This window comes from Balaenoptera ricei, chromosome 7 (assembly GCF_028023285.1).
Source record: "Balaenoptera ricei isolate mBalRic1 chromosome 7, mBalRic1.hap2, whole genome shotgun sequence".
In the NCBI taxonomy this organism is placed as follows: domain Eukaryota; kingdom Metazoa; phylum Chordata; class Mammalia; order Artiodactyla; family Balaenopteridae; genus Balaenoptera; species Balaenoptera ricei.
Window position 1 is genome coordinate 44,206,485 of NC_082645.1, and position 15,953 is coordinate 44,222,437.

General features: G+C 36.8%; 1 protein-coding gene across 7 annotated transcripts in view; it reads left to right on the plus strand.

Annotated features, from left to right (window-relative positions):
* GALNT13 (polypeptide N-acetylgalactosaminyltransferase 13) overlaps positions 1-15,953 on the plus strand; it is a 550,270-nt gene that overhangs the window by 25,613 nt on the left and 508,704 nt on the right. For all 7 annotated transcript variants that reach the window (XM_059927894.1, XM_059927896.1, XM_059927892.1 and 4 more), the window contains one exon: positions 9,203-9,273. The gene's annotated coding sequence lies outside the window, so the exon portion shown is untranslated. The remainder of the gene's footprint in view (positions 1-9,202; positions 9,274-15,953) is intronic.

Here is a 15,953-nt window from a genome sequence, read left to right on the forward strand (position 1 = left end):
TACATATATATATATATATATATATATATATATATATATATATATATATATAAAACTTCTGTGTTAGTGCACGATCAGCCAGAAAGCAATCGGAAATCATTTTAACTGGATGTAAGATAACTTGCATAGATAGAGGTAGAGACAGAGACAGAAAAATAGGTTACCATATAAACAATTCACATTCTGGTCAGTATATGTTCATATATATAATTTTAGATTTTACTTAAAGGATGACAAATATTGCATTATACTTCTAGATTTTAAATTCTAGGATGATCACATTTTCTGGTTATTTTATTGCTATGCAAGAAATTATCCATTTAGTGGCTTAAAGATAGCAATTTATTATAATCTCTCATCATTCTGTGGGTTGACGGAGCTCAGCTGGGAGATCCTCATTTGGGGTCTCTCATGTAGTTGCCATCAGGTGGTGGCTGGGACCGGAGTCATCTAAAGGCCGGATGAACTGGACGCCAGTATGGTTTCTTTACTCACATGTCTGATGCCTTGCGCTCCTCAGAATGCCCTCTCTCTCCAGCAGAGTGACCTGAACTTCTTCCATGGCAGCTGAGGTCTCCAAGAGGCAGAAGACAGAAGATGCGAGTTAAGGGTTACTCCTGGTCTGGTACAGTGTTGCTTCTATCATATCCTCTTGGTCAAAGGAGTCCTAGTGTCTGCTCAGATTCCAGGAGGTAAAGAAATAGCTTCATCTTGTGATGGGCGAGTGTCAAGCTCACATTGCAGAAGACCATGCAGAATGGGACATGTTGTGGTCGTCTTTGGAAGATACAACCTGCCACACTCTATATTTGGATGGTGTAGTGGAGTTAAGGATGCACTTTCAATCAGTTTTAACTTATTCTCAGAAGAAGTGAATACAAATGTGTACATTTAAACAGTGGTGTAAAACATGAAGAAAGCACCAAAATTGACCATAAAACATAATAGAAAACTAACTCACATCCTCTACCTAAAGTTCATCACATATTTACACTACATTTCTAATTGGATCTCATGATTTGAAAAGTCCCAGTTGTAAATTAGGTTCAAAAGAAACTTCACTTAAAAAAAAAGCTAATATCTAAATAATCTTTAGTTTCTGGCAATTCATTTTTAGTGTGTAATATAATCTCTCCTGCTACTGTTAAAGCAATTTCATTACTTGGAGTCTAACTTTAAAAATAATGCTTCATACAATTAAATATAACTAAACTACTAGGTATTTCCTTTTATGAAATATAAATGTTTCTATTTGAGCCATTTTTAATGTATTGTAATTTCCTAAATGTTAATTCTTTCCATTTCTCTCCTCTGAATTCCTTTGAATTTTTTTTTCATTTTAAGTATTAGTTGACATATGAACCCTAACATTTGCTAATATATTCTGGTCAAATAATCATTAAATCCTTGACAGAGAAACATTTTCTTTATTCTTACCTGCAAATTCTCAAGTAGTTGTATTTATCACTTAGAAATTGTGTCCAGTGTTTGCCCAGAGTGGCCTGAAGAAATTAGTGCTTTATTTTTCCCTCACAAAATATGAAGTCTTGATGTCAGCAGTCCAAGCCTGAGAAGCCTGGCTCTTTAATGTCACCAGGGATCTTGGATTCTTGTAGACATTTTAAGATCTCAAAATAGCTGCCAGAGTTCCAATCATATCTACATGTTGGGCAGGCAAAGGCCAAAGAGCGTGAAGTACATATAGCATCTAAGGCCGGAGAGAATAAATATTGGGGAGGCAACTGGTAGGTCCAGCCATATCACATCAAAAAAATCACATTTTATTAACTTTTTGAGAATTTAATCTTACTGCTTATTTATGCCCCAATTTTGTCTATACTAGTCTCCAGCTCTTTTAATGCTGAAGTTCTGCCTGATTTATAGCTCTGTATTTGGTTCTTACATATGCAGTGTGTTGCCTTCGTTCCCTCTGAGTTTTCAAGCTAGTATTCTTTCTTTTTGAATTATAAGATTTTATATATATATATATATATATATATATATATATATATATATTTGCAGAAGGTTTGCAAAATTAAGTAAAATATTAAAAAGTAAGTTCATATTACTTATATTTTTACATTATTCAGAGATTATACTATTAACATTTTGCTGTATAGTCCTCCAGTCTTTCTGAATTTTATACATATATTTGTGTATATGTAAATACATGTGTGTATACATATTTATAATTATTTACACAATTGCTACTTTATTCATCATGTTATTTTAGAAAGTATTTATATTGTTTAAAAATATATTGATATATTGAAGATTTCTGCATATAAATAAATACTGTTTGAGACATGAGTTCTGTGGGTGCCTGGCATTCTATCATCTACACAAACCACACCTTACTTAGTTGATCTCTAATTGTTAGACACTCTAGTTGCTTTTAAGGATTTACAGTTATAAATATTATAAATGACACTGATGAAGTTCTCTGAACATAAATCTGCCTGAATCTCTAATCTGTTCTTGGAAAAACTTCATGAAAGTGAAGTGTGTCAAAAGATAGAGATATGTAAAGGAAGAGGTGAAATTTTTACAGTGAGTAGAAAGTAATGAGGGAAGGATATAAAATAAGTCATGCTTTACTGTGTGTTTGCTGAGAGTGGGGTTAAGTGAGTTAAGCAAACATGTTTCACCTTTCATCTCTGAGGATGAAGGAACCAACATCTTCTCATACCTCTGCCGGTGAAGCAGGGGATGAAGGTGAAGGCATTCAGTGTTCTTTACAAGAGAGGCTAGTGAATGTTTGGAACAATCACTTTGCCAGTTCCTTGAACATTCAGTGGAAGAAAAGTGAAATAAAGTAAAGGGAACAAAGAATTGACTGAGAACCCCCTTGAGTTAGGAAACAGGTCTTGACTTCTCAACTGGATGAATAGAGAAGAGGGACGGATGAAACAGTCTTCAGTTAGGGAATGCCACAGTGTAGACACTGTCTGCAAGGTAAGCACACTGTCAAAAATCAAGGGGTGAGGGTGTTCAGGATCTTGGTCAAGGCACTGCCTACTGTTTGAACCATGGAGTAGACCCGATATGGAATTATGCAGTGACTTAAATTGGCTAATGGACTTCAGGAGAATTACATTTTTAAATGCAATGTTGAGGAGATCCTGATTCGGCATGCTGTTCATGATAGAAGTTATCGTAGGGTTATTACCAAGCCGTATTTACAATAGAAAGTGTACAAGGAGTTGACTTAGGGTTCTTGAATGCCAAATGAAAATGGGGAGGGAGAGAGAGAGAACACAGTGATGACTTTAGAAGTTATAGATTAATCAGCTTGCTTTGATACTTGCTTTTATTCTAGGAAAATAGAATAAATCAAAAAGACATTTGATTTTTCATACACCTCAAAGGGCAGAACAAATGGGGGTAACAACCAACATGGCTTTAAAAGAAGTAAATCACTGCAAGTTCATCTAATTTTATTATCGACACAATGACAGGACTTAAATATGAGGGGAAGGAAAAGAGTTCATATGTCTTCATTTCAGTAAGGTTTAGTTTTTATCTCATATGACCTTCTCATCAACTAGTAAAGAAAATGTAGTCTTGGGTAAAGGGAGGGATGGTTTGTTATGTGTTATTGAATCAGTGACCTGCCAGGGCAGACCAACTGAGACTCCAGAAGGGTTGATTGGGTGCTTATACTGAATAATATTTGTATTAATCTCCAGAACTTAATAATACAAAATATGGATTCTACAGACTAGGAAGGTTGCTAAATCTGTGTGAATTTGCAAGAATACAAAGTAAATATAGGAAAAAAGAAAGGTGGCTAAAGTAACTTGAAGACTGATGAAAACTATCAATTAAGGTGGCACTTAAAATGCTAATATCTAACATACTAAAATGTAAATGGTAGTATCTAGACATACTGACGCATTGTTGCTATAAATTAGAAATGAGACCTGGTAGAGGGGCTTGGATTATTCAGGGGTCTCTAGTGTTTTCTGTCTTTGCTTGCATCACTCGTCATGTAGTAATCAATCCTCTTGTATGTTCTCAGTTACAAGACTGTAACATATCTTCATCTATTTTCTTCCTTAGGTCCTGTAAAATCTCAACTGTTGCTTCCTAAGAAAATAGGAAGTGTTAATTCCTCCAAAAATAAATAACTATTTTACTAAAACTGCTCTGTTTCCATGCTTTTCCATACGAACAATTTTTTACTTCAAGGTCAAAGTTTTGGCTAACCTCTTTGTAGACATTTTAAAAGGTAAACTCAACACTTGTAACACCAAGAATGCATAAAGCTTAATTCAAGACATGACAATATGAAGAACTAGGGCCAAATCAGGATACAAACACGCAAAAAATACTGTGTCACAACTGCAAATGGCTGCAGTGACTGTAAAATATAAACTGATTGTGGGGTTGTTCAAATATGAGAATTTTGTGCATCTGTGTTAATAAAATATAGTTGAGCAAATTTTAACAGCCTCATGCTATTTGATCTAGCAATTTCCCTTCTGGGTATTTTATCCTGAGGAAACAATCATGCTATGGCAGAAGATACATTCAGAAGGACCTTTGCAGTGTTTTTTATTTTTTGGTAACTGATACTTGATAACAAGTTATAGATAAAAAATATTAAATCAATGATGGCATCTATGGGATACCAATCAGTGAAATAATTTTGCATTGTAATGATAAACAAACATAATGTTGTCACGGAATGAAATTCACAATAGAGTAAAAAAAAAAGAATTAATTATGAGTTTATATTGTATAAGTCTTTAAATAATGGTTTGGAAATAAAGAGTAAATATATTGTTTGAAATGAAATATATTGTTTTAGGAATTAAGGGCGATTTTTATTTTTTTATGTTTCTTTTTTTTCCTGAATTTGAAAAAAACAGAAGTTGGTAATTTTGATTTAGAAAAACAGTCATATAAGGAAGAAACACTTACACTGATGACCTTCAAGGACTGTTTGATAATCTTTTTTTTTTTTCTTTAATTGCTGAACACTTTTATTTGTGCATATCACTTTATTATTTAACTTTACGTTACTGAATTCACTGACTGTAATATTGTTTGTATGGTTTATTTAAAAACCCAAAGCTAAATTCCATATTTACTTTCATTCTCCTTTATTTTATGAATTTAATATGCATATATAAATATATGTTATTAAAAAGATATCTGATTTAAATATATGCATATTTAATATATGAATTATATATAATATATAAAATGCAGGAGAATGTGTATATATATCTGGATTTTTGTTATTTTAGTTGTCCAAAAACATTGAGCAATGATTCTGATTTGTTTTTTAACTTCTTAATTTTTTTCTTAATTTAAAAACACTTCATTGATTATCTCTTCGGCTATTTTTCTGTGATCCCAAAATATCTCAATGAAAGTAAGACATTTATTTATTTCTACCTATTTCCTCTAATTTAAAATTTTGATATAGCTTCAAACATACAGAAAATTGTAATTATTATACTTAAGAACCCTGAATACTCTCTGTCCAGATTCGTTAGTTATTTACATTTTACCCCTTGTGCTTTATTATTTCTGTTTCTGCTTGCTCTTTCTCTCTCCATATATGTTCATATATATATATAGATAGATATAGATATGCGTTGTATAATTACATAATTATATATACATATACGTATGTATATATGTACATATATATAATGTTTCCCTGAATCCTTTGAGAATAAGTTACATGCAACATGCTTCTTTACTTGAAGGACTTTAGTGTGTATTTCCTAAGAATAAGGACATTTTCCTATATAACCACAGTACAGTTGTAAAAATTAAGAATATCATTTTTAACAAAATACTATTATATAACTCACGGTGCATCTAGGATCACACGTGCATTTGGTTATCATGTCTTTTTAAAATTTCCTTCAATCTGGAACATTTCTTCAGTTTTTAATGACTTTGAAGAGTTCAGGCCACATATTTTTAGACTTTCATCAATTTGGGTTTTCCTGATATTTCCTAATTATTGATTCAGTTTACACATTTTTGGCAGACATACCACAGAAGTGATGGTGTGTCCTTCTCAAGTGCATCATACTTGGAGACTTGTCACGTGTGTTTGTGCCGTTTTGATGATGTTGTCTTCGATCATTTAGTTAAGGTGATCTCTGCCAAGTTTCTCCATTGTTTTCTCCATTGTAATTAGTAAGTGATTTGGGGAAGATACTTTAAGACTATGGAAATATCCTGTTTGTCAACACACTTTCACCCATGAGTGCTGATCCGCAGGTGTTTTCTTGACTAAATCAGTTAACTATAATGTGTGCTTAGTGGTGATTTTCTAACTCCAAGGTATATTCTACAGAAGGGAAGAGTTTTCCAATTCTTCCTTATATACTTTCTTTTATTTATATTTTATATTCTGTAATGAAGTTTAATTCTTCATAATTATTTATTCTGATTTTCCAATTGTCCCAGATTTGACTTGTGAGAATTTCTTGAAGCTGGGGCCTAAGTCCTTTTGACTTAGCCCCATCATTTTAAAATGCCTTATTCCTCCCCAAGAAAAAAAATGTTGTCACCTTGAATTCCGTATACTTTTAAGTCTTCTCCTTGTGTTCACGTTATAATGTGTCAGGATAATTTTTCAACATTTTCACAGTTTCAGTGGACTTTCTGAGAGTGAATTTTGTGTCACTCTTAGGACCTTTGTTTTCTTCTTCTCTCTCCCTCAGTTTCTAGACCCTTTAGATAGATCACTGTAATACATATAGTGGGAGCTTGAAAGATAGCTCTGTTAGAAATTGGTGTTTAATTTTCTGTTTACGGGTAAGCTGACATTTTTATTATCCTTCAACTTCCAGTTATGCTGAAGGCCTAGGATTTGTGTGTTTTTATTTGTTTTTGTTGGCCGTATATTTTAGTGTGTGTGAAGAGTTTCAGATTTAGGTGGCTGCTATTACCACAATTATCCCAAATTACAGGTCCATGTTTTTTAAGCATTCTACAAAACATATTGATATTTTAAGTTATTTGCAATATGCCATGATATAACCAGAATGTGTGGGCTGCATTGCTTTACCTTTAGTGGTCACTGTTCTCTTAATCTAGTTTATTTAATTAAATTAAAGATTTTTTCTTTATCATTATAATTATTTTGTCGAATAGTACACCTATCAACCCAGGAGGTATCTCTCTGAAAGATGTGTCCATTGTAAATGAAAAATCATGATTTGAGATGATTAATGCTTATGACTATGTACCAGTCAAGTGTGTTTTAAAATTTCTCCTTTAGCTTTAAAAATTATCAAATATATATTTAAATACCTGGAAATTCAAGCCCATGAAATTTTAAATTGTATATGTAGGTTAAAATAAGGTAATCAATAACACCTGATTAGGAGAGTATAGTGAAATGTAGTTAGAAGCAGTCACTTCAACTAATGAAATATGCTCTTGGAGGATAATTAATATTATTCTTCCTGTTTCACAGCAAAGAGGTCTGATTGTAGTTGGTAGGTAAAGGGGTTTTTTGGATCAGGAGCAAAACTCTCTGGTGCTTGACAACTGCAGAGTAGAAGACAATTTGCAAAAGTAGGAATTACATGAGTGCAGGAGGCATGTCCCATGTGAGACTGGCAACCATTTCTCTGCTCTCTGGAAGCTGTGAACTCAGCCTTAAGATATCTTTGCTCTTTCAAAAAAAAAAAAAGAAATTAGAACTCTTATGAGAAATCTCTTGCTTTTGAATATTTTTTAACATGCCCCAGTTTGCAACTTCTGCCCTGCAGGAGGTGTAGGGGCTAGTAGGTGTTGTAGTGGAAGAAACTGGGGTCGGAAAAGCTGGCTTTGAGTCCAGGATCACCCCTATTAGCTGTGTCAGATTGGGCAAGTCATGGAATTAGTGTTAACTTCAGTTCTCTTGCCTAAGAGGATGACTGTGCTAAAGCATGAAGAAATACACAGACCTGCTAATTGTTATAACTTTATAATTCTATTGAAATTATGTGTGGACATGAGTTTGTACCTTCTATTAAGCTCTGAGTTTTAAACTTAGAAAAATGAAATTTATAAAAATACATGGTTTCTTAAAAACTTTTTGACTTACTTTTGACCTTTAACTATAAATTCGCTAACTATCTCTAGTTTCCTCCTTTTGAGAAGCTCTCTGTTGAGGATTAGTAAAATCATTCATTCCTGTAGCAGGTAGAGGCCAGTGCCATCCTGTTGTCTTTCACACACTAGAGGAAGATAAATTAATTAGACGTTCGACTCAGAATGCCTGTTCTGCTGTTGAACTGTTGATTTGGTAAGCTAGTATTTCTGCTTAGTCCTATAAACAACTAAATATCTGGGCGGAAATTCTGCTGGTTGCTGAAAACTAATGTCTCTCTAAAGATGCTTGCTACTTTGTATTGTCCATAGTGTGTTTAATCTGTCTGAAACAACATGTTGTACTTTGAAGGGTTACTTTAATTATCATTACGTTGTGTTTTGTTTTGTTTCATTTGAACAGTTCTTTTATAAAACAGTATACCCAGAAGCATAAAATTCACTTAAGCTGAAATATTTTGCACTTTGAAATTACTGTGCTTTCCCTAACACCTCTCCCCTAAAACGAACACATTAATTAATGAAATCTGATTAAATAACTTTCTCCTTATAATTGGCCTTCTGAAAAAAAAAGAAATGAATGTTTGTCTATTTTTGTGAGGTGTGCAAGTGGCATGCCTGCATTTTTCTCAGTACATTGTTTTCAATTAGAATTGAAACGCAGTTACAAAGTGAATTGGTGTAATTCTCTGCATAAATCAAGCAAAATTCTCCTCCGACTCTGATCTTCATATATTAGACAAAAGTACATTTGCAAAACTTGAATTATGTAATAACTACCTAAAATCTCCAACTAAATTTACTTATAAATATCTCATTTTTGAATTGCTTTTATGTTATTCTGGCTTGTTCTGGGGGGGCTGTGTTTTTTGCCCCCAGAACATTGGAAGCCAATGTGCAGATTCATCTTAAGAGTGTCCTCCTTGACTGATGTATAGAATGTTTGCATATAGTTGGGAACATTTCTGTTCATCAGCCCATTATAATATACTAGATGTATAATCTATATTTTGCAAAAGCTCATTTCGGTATGTTAAAATATGTGGTGTCTAAGTGAGTGTTGTTCTGGATTAGTTTTTCTGTGACCTTGGCAAATTGCTTACTCTTTTGCATTTCTTTCTTTTCACAGATGCATTTTGTAGGAGTATTTTGAGGATGAATGTTTGCAAATCATTTTGAAATTGCCAAGTGCCACATACAGTAAGTAATATGTATTTTTATTTTTCCACTCAATTGCAGTCATGCTGAATAAATTTGGCAGACAGTCAGGAAGAATACATTTCTATTTACAGTTCTTGATATTTGTGAATACTGAGGAAAAATGTATATAAAAGATAAAGATTTGAGCTATTTGCTAGTCTGAATTAAGTTGTATAATTTCAAGATTTCTAATGACTGATTTTATATTTGTTCTATGTACATAACTGGTACATAATATTTATCACTTTTTATTTAAGTGAGTTTTTTTCCTTTTAATCATAAGTTGACAAGCATGAAGAAAAATTAGTGTTATTAGCCAGTGTTGCTATGGAGATTTTAAATAGGAGTACAGAATTAAATATTTGGATTTGCTGAGGATTAAGATTTGCTGTGTATCAGGCATTTATATATTTTGTCCTAATTCTCCCCAAAATATTTTAAGATTACTATTTTTATTCCCATTTTATAAATGAGAAAACCGATCCAAGAAGTTTTAATAACTTGTTCAATATCTATTCAAAGTGAAGACCTGGGCTTTGATCAAAACACACAGCTTTTCAAAAAATATTACCTTCACCAACAACTTAGAAAAAGTTAAATTAATTTTATTTAAGAGCCTGAATATTTAAATATTTATTTAATATTTAATAAGAATACAAACATTTTCTAATTATTTCTTTGGATTTTTGTTTTGCTTAAGCAGTATCATGGAAATGTTGCAAATTTTTTTTCTGTATCGTCTGTCATGTCATTACTTCCATTTCAAATGATGCTTTCAATTCCTGACTTGGATGGCTTTGAACTAGTAGGAAATAAGTGAAAATGTTAATTCTGAAAGAAAGTTAATGAATCACCTAAATTATTCTTTGATGAAAAGTGTTTAGAATTAGAGTTCTGAAATTCTCTAAAAGTCATCTTTCATTTATTAAAAAAAGCAAGTGCTCTTATATTATTATTTTAAAGTTGGAAGGAACCATAGAATCATAGAGTCCTAGTCTCTGCATGCTCAAATTCCTTGTTTGATGAATTGGGATAATCTGGAGGACAGTTCGAAATTAAAATTTCCAAAAAATGTAGAGGCAATGATGTCAGTATTGATGTTTGTACATTGTCTCCCAGTGTAACTGCTTCAAAAAAAAAAAAAACAACAGGTGGCATAGTGTAGTGTTTTAAGAATTTTGACTCTGGATTCAGACTTCCTGGGTTGAAATTCTGGATTTATCACTTTTTAGCTGTGTGACTTTGAATAAATTACTTTAAAATGTCTCTTTAAAATGGATATAACAGAGAAGATGGCGGAAGAGTAAGACGCGGAGATCACCTTCCTTCCCACAGATACAGTAGAAATACATCTACACGTGGAACTGCTCCTACAGAACACCCACTGAACGCTGGCAGAAAACGTCAGACCTCCCAAAAGGCAAGAAACTCCCCCCGTACTTGGGTAGGGCAAAAGAAAAAAGAAATAACAGAGACAAAAGAATAGGGACGGCACCTGCACCAGTGGGAGGGAGCTGTGAAGGAGGAAAGGTTTCCACGCACTAGGAGCCCCTTCGCGGGCAGAGACTGCGGGTGGCAGAGGGGGGAAGCTTCGGAGCCACGGAGGAGAGCGCAGCCACAGGGGTGAGGAGGGCAAAGCGGAGAGATTCCCGCACAGAGGCTCGGCGCCGAGCAGCACTCACCAGCCCGAGAGGCTTGTCTGCTCAGCCGCCGGGGCGGGCGGGGCTGGGAGCTGAGGCTCGGGCTTCGGTCGCAGGGAGAGGACTGGGGTTGGCGGCGTGAACACAGCCTGAAGGGGTTAGTGCACCACAGCTAGCCGGGAAGGAGTCCGGGAAAAAGTCTGCAGCTGCCGAAGAGGCAAGAGACTTTTTCTTCCCTGTTTCCTGGTGCGCGAGGAGAGGGGATTCAGAGCGCCGCCTAAACGAACTCCAGAGACGGGCGCGAGCCGCAGCTAACAGCGCGGATCCCATAGCAACAGGGGCGCAGAGGGAAAAACGGAGAGACTCCCGCACAGAGGCTCGGCGCCGAGCAGCGCTCACCAGCCCGAGAGGCTTGTCTGCTCCCCCGCCGGGGCGGGCGGGGCTGGGAGCGGAGGCTCGGGCTTCGGTCGGATCGCAGGGAGAGGACTGGGGTTGGCGGCGTGAACACAGCCTGAAGGGGTTAGCGCACCACAGCTGGCTGGGAGGGAGACCGGGAAAAAGTCTGCAGCTGCCGAAGAGGCAAGAGACTTTTTCTTGCCTCTTTGTTTCGCGGCGCGCAAGGAGAGGGGATTCAGAGCGCCGCCTAAACGAACTCCAGAAACTGGCGCGAGCCGCGGCTATCAGCGCGGACCCCAGAGACGGGCGTGAGACGCTGGGGCTGCTGCTGCCGCCTCCAAGAAGCCTGTGTGCGAGCACAGGTCACTCTCCACACCGCCCCTCCCGGGAGCCCGTGCAGCCCGCCACTGCCAGGGTCCCGTGATCCAGGGACAACATCCCCCGGGAGAACGCACTGCGCGCCTCAGGCTGCTGCAACGTCACGCCGGCCTCTGACACCGCAGGCTCGCCCCGCCTCCTCTGTACCCCTCCCTCCCCGCGGCCTGGGTGAGCCAGAGTCCCCGAAGCAGCTGCTCCTTTAACCCCGTCCTGTCTGGGCGGGGAACAGACGCCCTCAGGCGACCTACACGCAGAGGCGGGTCCAAATCCAAAGCTGATCCCCAGGAGCTGTGTGAACAGAGAAGAGGAGGGGAAATCTGTCCCAGCAGCCTCAGAAGAAGCGGATTAAAACTCCACAAACAACTTGATGTGCCTGCATCTGTTGAATACCTGAATAGACAACGAATCATCCCAAATTCAGGAGGTGGACTTTGGGAGCAGGATATATTAATTTTTCCCCTTTTCCTTTTTTTTTTTTGTGAGTGTATATGTATATGCTTCTGGGGGAGATTTTGTCTGTATAGCTTTGCTTTACAATAGCTTTATTTTACTTCACTATATTATAGCTTCTTTCTTTCTTTTCTTTCTTTCTTTCTTTCTTTCCTTCCTTCCTTCCTTCCTTCCTTCCTTCCTTCCTTTCTTTCTTTCTTTCTTTCTATTTTTTCTCCCTTTTACTCTGAGCCGTGTGGACGAAAGGCTCTTGGTGCTTCAGCCAGGCATCAGGGCCGTACCTCGGAGGTGGGAGAGCCAACTTCAGGACACTGGTCCACAAGAGACCTCCCAGCTCCACGTAATACCAAACGGCAAAAATCTCTCAGAGATCTCCATCTCAACATCAAGACCCAGCATCACTCAATGACCAGCAAGCTACAGTGCTGAACACCCTATGCCAAACAACTAGCAAGACAGGAACACAGCCTCATCCATTAGCAGAGAGGCTGCCTAAAATCATAATAAGGCCACAGACACCCCAAAATACACCACCAGACGTGGACGTGCCCACCAGAAAGACAAGATCCAGCCTCATCCACCAGAGCTCAGGCACTAGTTCCCTCCACCAGGAAGCCTACACAACCCACTGAACCAACCTTAGCCACTGGGGACAGATACCAAAAACAACGGGAACTACAAACCTGCAACCTGTGATAAGGAGACCCCAAACACAGTAAGATAAGCAAAATGAGACGACAGAAAAACACACAGCAGATGAAGGAGCAGGGTCAAAACACACTAGACTTAACAAATGAAGAGGAAATAGGTAGTCTACCTGAAAAAGAATTCAGAATAATGATAGTAAGGATGATCCAAAATCTTGGAAATAGAATAGACAAAATGCAAGAAGCATTTAACAAGGACGTAGAAGAACTAAAGAGGAATCAAGCAATGATGAAAAACACAATAAATGAAATTAAAAATACTCTAGATGGGATCAATAGCAGAATAACTGAGGCAGAAGAAAGGATAAGTGACCTGGAAGATAAAATGGTGGAAATAACTACTGCAGAGCAGGATAAAGAAAAAAGAATGAAAAGAACTGAGGACAGTCTCAGAGACCTCTGGGACAGCATTAAACGCACCAACATTCGAATTATAGGGGTCCCAGAAGAAGAAGAGAAAAAGAAAGGGACTGAGAAAATATTTGAAGAGATTATAGTTGAAAACTTCCCTAATATGGGAAAGGAAATAGTTAATCAAGTCCAGGAAGCACAGAGAGTCCCATACAGGATAAACCCAAGGAGAAACACGCCAAGACACATATTAATCAAACTGTCAAAAATTAAATATAAGGAAAACATATTAAAGGCAGCAAGGGAAAAAAAACAAATAACACACAAGGGAATCCCCATAAGGTTAACATCTGATCTTTCAGCAGAAACTCTGCAAGCCAGAAGGGAGTGGCAGGATATACTTAAAGTGATGAAGGAGAAGAACCTACAACCAAGATTACTCTACCCAGCAAGGATCTCATTCAAATGTGATGGAGAAATTAAAACCTTTACAGACAAGCAAAAGCTGAGAGAGTTCAGCACTACCAAACCAGCTTTACAACAAATGCTAAAGGAACTTCTCTAGGCAAGAAACACAAGAGAAGGAAAACACCTACAATAACAAACCCAAAACATTTAAGAAAATGGGAATAGGAACATACATATCGATAATTACCTTGAATGTAAATGGATTAAATGCTCCCACCAAAAGACACAGGCTGGCTGAATGGATACAAAAACAAGACCCATATATATGCTGTCTACAAGAGACCCACTTCAGACCTAGAGACACATACAGACTGAAAGTGAGGGGATGGAAAAAGATATTCCATGCGAATGGAAATCAAAAGAAAGCTGGAGTAGCAATTCTCATATCAGACAAAATAGACTTTAAAATAAAGACTATCACAAGAGACAAAGAAGGACACTATATAATGATCAAGGGATCGATCCAAGAGGAAGGTATAACAATTGTAAATATTTATGCACCCAACATAGGAGCACCTCAATACATAAGGCAAGTACTAACAGCCATAAAAGGGGAAATCGACAGCAACACAATCATAGTAGGGGACTTTAACACCCCACTTTCACCAATGGACAGATCATCCAAAATGAAAATAAATAAGGAAACACAAGCTTTAAATGATACATTAAACAAGATGGACTTAATTGATATTTATAGGACATTCCACCCCAAAACAACAGAATACACATTTTTCTCAAGTGCTCATGGAACATTCTCCAGGATAGATCATATCTTGGGTCACAAATCAAACCTTGGTAAATTTAAGAAAATTGAAATCGTATCAAGTATCTTTTCCGACCACAACGCTATGAGACTAGATATCAATTACAGGAAAAGATCTGTAAAAAATACAGACACATGGAGGCTACACAATACATTACTTAATAATGAAGTGATTACTGAAGAAATCAAAGGGGAAGTCAAAAAATACCTAGAAATAAATGACAATGGAGATACGACGACCCAAAACCTATGGGACGCAGCAAAAGCAGTGCTAAGAGGGAAGTTTATAGCAATACAAGCCTACCTCAAGAAACAGGAAACATCTCGAATAAACAACCTAACCTTGCACCTAAAGCAATTAGAGAAAGAAGAACAAAAAAACCCCAAAGCCAGCAGAAGGAAAGAAATTATAAAGATCAGGTCAGAAATAAATGAAAAAGAAATGAAGGAAACAATAGCAAAAATCAATGAAACTAAAAGCTGGTTCTTTGAGAAGATAAACAAAATTGATAAACCATTAGCCAGACTCATCAAGAGAAAAAGGGAGAAGACTCAGATCAATAGAATTAGAAATGAAAAAGGAGAAATAACCACTGACACTGCAGAAATACAAAAGATCATGAGAGATTACTACAAGCAACTCTATGCCAATAAAATGGACAACCTGGAAGAAATGGACAGATTCTTAGAAATGCACAAACTGCCGAGACTGAACCAGGAAGAAATAGAAAATATGAACAGACCAATCACAAGCACTGAAATTGAAACTGTGATTAAAAACCTTCCAACAAACAAAAGCCCAGGACCAGATGGCTTCACAGGTGAATTCTATCAAACATTTAGAGAAGAGCTAACACCTATCCTTCTCAAACTCTTCCAAAATATTGCAGAGGGAGGAACACTCCCAAACTCATTCTACGAGGCCACCATCACCCTGATACCAAAACCAGACAAAGATGTCACAAAGAAAGAAAACTACAGGCCAATATCACTGATGAACATAGATGCAAAAATCCTCAACAAAATACTCGCAAACAGAATCCAACAGCACATTAAAAGGATCATACACCATGATCAAGTGGGGTTTATCCCAGGAATGCAAGGATTCTTCAATATACGCAAATCAATCAATGTGATACACCATATTAACAAATTGAAGGAGAAAAACCATATGATCATCTCAATAGATGCAGAGAAAGCTTTCGACAAAATTCAACACCCATTTATGATAAAAGCCCTGCAGAAAGTAGGCATAGAGGGAACTTTCCTCAACATAATAAAGGCCATATATGACAAACCCACAGCCAACATTGTCCTCAATGGTGAAAAACTGAAACCATTTCCACTAAGATCAGGAACAAGACAAGGTTGCCCACTCTCACCACTATTATTCAACATAGTTTTGGAAGTGTTAGCCACAGCAATCAGAGAAGACAAAGAAATAAAAGGAATCCAAATCGGAAAAGAAGAAGTAAAGCTGTCACTATTTGCAGATGACATGATACTATACATAGAGAATCCTAAAGA